General features: G+C 47.1%; 1 pseudogene; it reads right to left on the bottom strand.

The window, feature by feature from the left end:
• Window positions 1-620: 620 nt before the first annotated feature.
• LOC139008449 (dnaJ homolog subfamily C member 30, mitochondrial-like) lies at window positions 621-1,573 on the bottom strand (annotated as a pseudogene).
• Between the last annotated feature and the right edge of the window lie 4,347 nt (window positions 1,574-5,920).

Below are 5,920 nucleotides of genomic sequence, written 5' to 3'. Positions count from 1 at the left end.
GCTGAGGGACCCACCCCCTGAGTGCACGAATTGCTCGGGGCTTCTAGTGTTAGATAAGTACTGGCACAGGAAGACTCATTCTTTATGCTCCATGACCTTGCTTTTCCCGACTCCCTCATGCCAACAGCTGAAGGGGGAGAGGGGTTGGCGGCTGACCATCGCAAGGTTTCTATATATCACATTTTTAGCCTGTGTCAGGTCTCACCTGTGGCTTGGGGAACTCACAGAAAGACAAGGTTGCACACCTCAGAGTTTTTCTTTTGGCCGCTAACAACTGTTCACATTGCACATTTCAAGGTTACAGAGCTCCATGGCACACACGTGGGGCAGGAGCAGACAATTCTCTGCTCAGAGCTGGACAATAAGGCCAGAGCCAAGTGTTCCCGAAGAGGACAACCTCTGGAAGGCAACCCCTGGAAGCAGGCGCCCAGAGACTCCAGCAAACTCTTCACTCTCAGGCCTTCAGGGCTGTCCATATAGGGGTCTCCTTCTCGGGCACCGAAGAGCCTCCCTTTTCTGGACGCAGGGAGAGGAGGTGCGGGTCAAAGGCTAAGCTGGGCGAGCGGGGAGGCGAAGGGGAGAGCGGTTCCTTCGGACCCCAGCAGAGGTAGACTGGAAAGCTAAGGGTTCAAGACCGGAAAGGCCGTTTTCTGGGGTGTGGCTGGGGGGCTGCTCTCCTTCCCTTCTCTCGCCATGGAGAACGAATCGCATGCCTCTGACGGTGAAGGTGGCGAGGAGGGAAGACTGAAGTTGGGTCCGGGATGGGTCTCGTCCCAGCGGAAGCCCCTCCTAGCCCGATCTCCTGCTGCTGGCGAAGGCTGCTCGCGGGCCCTCGGGCGGCGTTCACGCTCCAGCTGTTCTCCGTGCGCCTGGCAGAGGCGTCAAAGCTGAACACGGTGCGGGCGGCGCCCGGGGCCTGACCGGAGAGGCGGGGGACCGGGTGCGGCGGAGCCGGAGTCCGCTGCGGGCGTCGTGGAGGGATGGACGCCAGGTCCGCGCAGGTCCCGTCGCTGAGCAGGCCGTGCTCATGCCTGCGGCGCAGGTGGCACGGCCCGCACCACGCGTGCCTGGGAGAGACGGCGGAGCGCTGGGCAGCCTCGGCGCTCCGCGGTGTGTGTCGGGGGTGGGGGTGGAGGGGTCGGGGGGGGGGGCGGGGGGAGGTAGAGGAAGCTCTGCCCCTAGTCCGGGGCTTGGCGTGCGCCTGCGCGGCCGGCCGTGGCGGGGACGCCGAGCCGCTCCTACGGCGCAGAGCGCGCGTCCGGGGCCGTGGCCCCGGAGTGAGTCCTCGCTTCTAAGCCTACGCAGGACACCCCGACCCTGCCACGACCCCCCAGTAACAGCCGGCTCCCCCTCTCTCCCCCTGTCCCTCCCAGGCCCCTCCATGTGGCCAACTTCTGTGCAGCTGTCAGGGCTCAGTGCGGGCGGTTCTTCTGAGAAGACCACCTCGGTCCTCCCAAGTTCCCCCGCCCACACGTTCATTTAGAACTGCCTTCCCCGACTTACCCTAAAGGGTGCAAGGAGACAAATAAAAGGGCACTTACGACTCTATCTCAGGAGTCTTATTATTCGACATGCTAGTGACATGAAACTAACATTTATCATCCTTTGGTCGCCCCAAACAGATATGTTCTCCCTCCTTTGGAAACCTACGATTCTTCTGTCCAAGATGCCGCATTGCGGTACCTGTGGGCCTGCCCTGGCCTTCTTGGAGGTAGGGAGTATGTCTTACTCATCTTGTTTCTTAGCAAGAATTGGTGTCCTGACATGGTAAACATTAAATTAAAATAAATTTAAATTAAATATAGTTAAATATAATGACATTGCCTTGACTCTAAATAAAACTGGGCGCCAAGTTTGGCCCATGAAGAAGTTTCTATTCAGTCTTCCCAGCTGGGTTTATAAAAACTGATTCGAGTTCATAGTTAATATGGAAATAATACACACTTTCCCATGACAAACCCAAGAAAAACTCTAGGCCAAATAGTAAAATTGGTACCTTTAAAACCAAAGCATTTTTATAGAAATGAAAACTTGGAAGTCAATTGAATATCAATAATGGACTGGCTTAGGAGTTTAAGATCATCTTTCCAGTGGACAACAATTGGGCATTAAAATAGTGATATGAATCTATAGTTGATGTGAGAAGATGTTCAAGACACAGATTTAAGTGATGAAAGCAGAGTTTATTTGCATTTTAAAGTGTGTGTGTGTGTGTGTCTGTCCAAAGAAATAAACGGGTGGATACACACCAATGTTAATTAACATTGCTTGTCTCTGAGTGGTGAAATTAAAGATCATTTTTCTTCTAACTACTTTTCTTGAATGTTTGTAATGAATAAAAACAGGAAAATATTAAACTTTCATTGGAATTACAGTGGTCATGGATAACTAAATGCTTTTGTGAGAACACTGTGGTATTCAGAGGGCTACACTAAGCTCTTTCATTGTAACCAGTCCCTGCATTATAGCTGAATTAATAACAGCTAACGTGTTTGCTATCATTATATGTCACTCTGTTAAGAACTTTACATTTTTTAAAAATATATTTTATTGATTTTTTTACAGAGAGGAAGAGAGAGGGATAGAGAGTTAGAAACATCAACGAGAGAGAAACATCGATCAGCTGCCTCCTGCACACCCCCGACTGGGGATGTGCCCACAACCAAGGTACATGCCCTTGACCGGAATCAAACCCCGGACCCTTGAGTCTGCAGGCTGACGCTCTATCCACTGAGCCAAACTGGTTAGGGCAAGAACTTTACATTTTTTAATTCTTTCATTTATGTGTTAGAACAACCCCTTTCTGCTTTATTTTCCCTTATAGTACATATCACTTTCTGGTACTAAACTATTTACATATTTATCTCCTTTACTGCATGTTGTTCCTCTCACTAGAATGTGAACTTCCTGAGGCAGTGATGTTTGTTTCAATCACTGCTGGACTCCTAGTACCTACAGCAGTGCTTGGCAACTTATTAGTACTCGAATGAATGAGTGAATGAATGAATGAACAAATGAACAACCTTACAACATAATGACTAGCATTATTCCTACCTTACAATAAGGACTCTAAAAGAGGCTAAGCAATTTGCCCAGTCACACAGCTACGAAGGAGCAGAGCCATATTTCAACCCAGATCCACATGATTACAGGATCTGTGTTCTGAATCACTCTCATCAATCACAACAAATCCTTGAATGAGTGTCCTCCTCCTCCCACATGCAGTCAATCCACAGAGGAGATAGTGAGATGTCACATAAGGAATGGCTTGCTTTTATTAAATTAGTAAGATGATCACATAATAGATTATGTTCTATCATCTGCAATAGTCATCATAGCAGGTATGATATTTTCAGATAAAAAGTAGGAGGAACAGCTCTAGCCAGTTTGGATCAGTGCATAGAGCTTCAGCTCACGGAATGAAGGGTCCTGGGTTTGATTCTGGTCAAGGGCACGTACCTCCGGTTGCAGGCTCAATCCCTGGTCCTGGTCGGGGCATGTGTGAGAGGCAACCAACCGATATTTCTCTCTCTGTCTCTCCCCCTCCCTTCTACTCTCTCTAAAACTCAATGGAAAAGTATCCTCGGGTGAGGATTAACAACTACAAACACAAGTAGGAGGCACAGGGCCTAGACATCTAATTAAGTATTTACTCAATGAAGAAGAAAACTATAGCCTAAGAAGTAGTCTTAAAGCATTTTTAAAAATGTGAATACAAGAAGCTGGGCTGAACAGATAAGAATCCACAAAGGACAAGGATTTCTCTGGGAAGCCCAGTTCTGATTAAGGAGAAAGTACTTAGAGCAGCAAACCCAAATATTTGGGCCCATGGCTGGCCAGGGCAGCTTAATAATGCTGGTCAGTGAGAGCATCCACATAACTTGCCTTGATCACCAATCTTTTGACTGTCATGAGACTTCCTGTGTGACAATATGTCAATTCACCTGAGCATGTGGGATTTAAGAGGTAAACAGCCACAGGTCGTGTGTGCAGCCCAAGGTGGACCATGGTGGGTACCTGCAGGTGTTGGAGCTCAGGGGCCTAGAGAGAGTATCCTCTGACTACAGATATGTGTTCTCCAGCCCCTTTGGCAATTTCATTTTTCACTATAAATTAAGCAATTGTCATACTAAACTATTACCGAGATTTTTGTGGGCTTGATTAATGTGGCTGAGTCCCTGTGGACCTGACAACATTTGGGAGCTCTGATGTTCAAGTTTCTAGATCTTCAATGGGAAAACTAGCTCTGAATTGTAATGATAATTCTACTTCCTCCAACCCCCCCAAGACACACACACTCACAAACACATATAGTCACACATATGAAATATACACAACATACAGTTGCACACACTCACACACACAATATATACACATCTATGAGGCCCTGTTTGGCCAGCCAGCCTGCCTGGATGACATCAATAGCTCATCTTCCCTGCAACTGCAAAATCATTCCTTTGAAAATGTATGATATTTCACCATCTTTGGTGGTGGCCAACTTTTCATCAAAGGCAAGCAGACACAGTTCAGCACAGAGTCGGTCCAGCTATAAGAGCAGTTTCCTCCCACATTCTGCATGAGGTTGGCCATTATGGGGAGTCAGCAGGGGCTGTTCCCTTGGAGCAGGAATTGAGCAGAGTTACAGAGCTGAGAAGGAAACAAAGAATGACTTTTCTTCTCTCCCACCTACACTAGGCCCTTTCTCGGCAGGAGCTAAGAGCTGGTACAGCCCAACCCAGGGGGGCTTTATGGAACATCCTGTTTAATGTTGAAAAACAATACCAAACACATGAAGAGCCAATTATTTGAGACTGCCCTTGAATCTACTCTTTATTCCTGTTACTTCTTGTTAACTCACCCAGAATATATCCTAAAGTCCTTACTTAGCCTTCAAGGCTATGTGAACTGATCCCCAGCTACTCTCTATTTTCATAGCATTCTCTCCCTCCTGTTTATTTCACTCCAGCCCTGCTACCTCCTCACTGGTCCTTTAACCCACCCCCATGCTGCTGCCTCGGGACCTCTACACTTGCTGTCCCTTCCGCATGGAATACTCTTTCCCCACAGATATCCACATGGCCTGCTCCCTCATCTCATTTAGGTCTTTATTCAAATATCACCTTATCAGAGCTACTTTCCATCAGACCTAAAATATACAGCAGCCCCTACCTCCTATTATTCCTTATTGTCTTATCCTCATTTATTTTCCTTCCTAGTTCTTACTCCCCACTTACATATTATATATGTGTTTATTGTCTGTCTTCTTCCACCAGAATATAAGCTCTTTGAAAGCAGGGGTTTTGTCTGATTTGATGACTGCCATTTCCCCAGGGCCTAGAATAGTGCCCAGCCCACCGTAAGTACTCAATAAATATGTATTGAATAAATGAATTGTGTTTCTTCTTCCCCATTTTTCTTTTTCCTACTTATTTTACCCCCTCTTTCAGAAGTTATAAAATCCTCAAACAACATGCTGACTCCAGTAGAAGTGCCTGGCACACAGTAAAGTCCAACCGGAAGTCTGGGCAGCCCAGCACAAAGTCTGGGGGCTCTAGGTTGGTTGAGAAATGAGCTGGTTCTACAGAAACCCACCAAAGGGGAGACACTAGTGGGATTCTAAGGCCATTCTAAAGGGAGAGGAATTGATTTAGTAGGCCTTTAAATTCTACAAAGAGAAGCCTAAGCCTGGGCAGGCTGGAAGAAGCGAGATAGAACGCTCTCCTGCTATTATGAAAGAAGTCTGTATTGGTAAGAGAGATTTTTATATGTTGATGTTTTCTAGTTCCCCTGCCTGGTTTTGAAAAAACTATGTTTGAAGAGATGCCAGAAACTTACAGAATAAAGGAGAACAGAGAGATTAGTCTATTCAATGTGGCAGGAAGACCAGGCTGAAGAAAAGATCAGAAGGGACTCCCGGCAA

The sequence above is a fragment of the Myotis yumanensis genome, unplaced genomic scaffold, assembly GCF_028538775.1.
Source record: "Myotis yumanensis isolate MYYU_CA2020_CCGP unplaced genomic scaffold, mMyoYum1.0.hap1 SCAF_4, whole genome shotgun sequence".
Taxonomy (NCBI): domain Eukaryota; kingdom Metazoa; phylum Chordata; class Mammalia; order Chiroptera; family Vespertilionidae; genus Myotis; species Myotis yumanensis.
The sequence above is the reverse complement of the archived record's forward strand: the minus strand, read 5'-3'. Positions and strand labels throughout refer to the sequence as shown.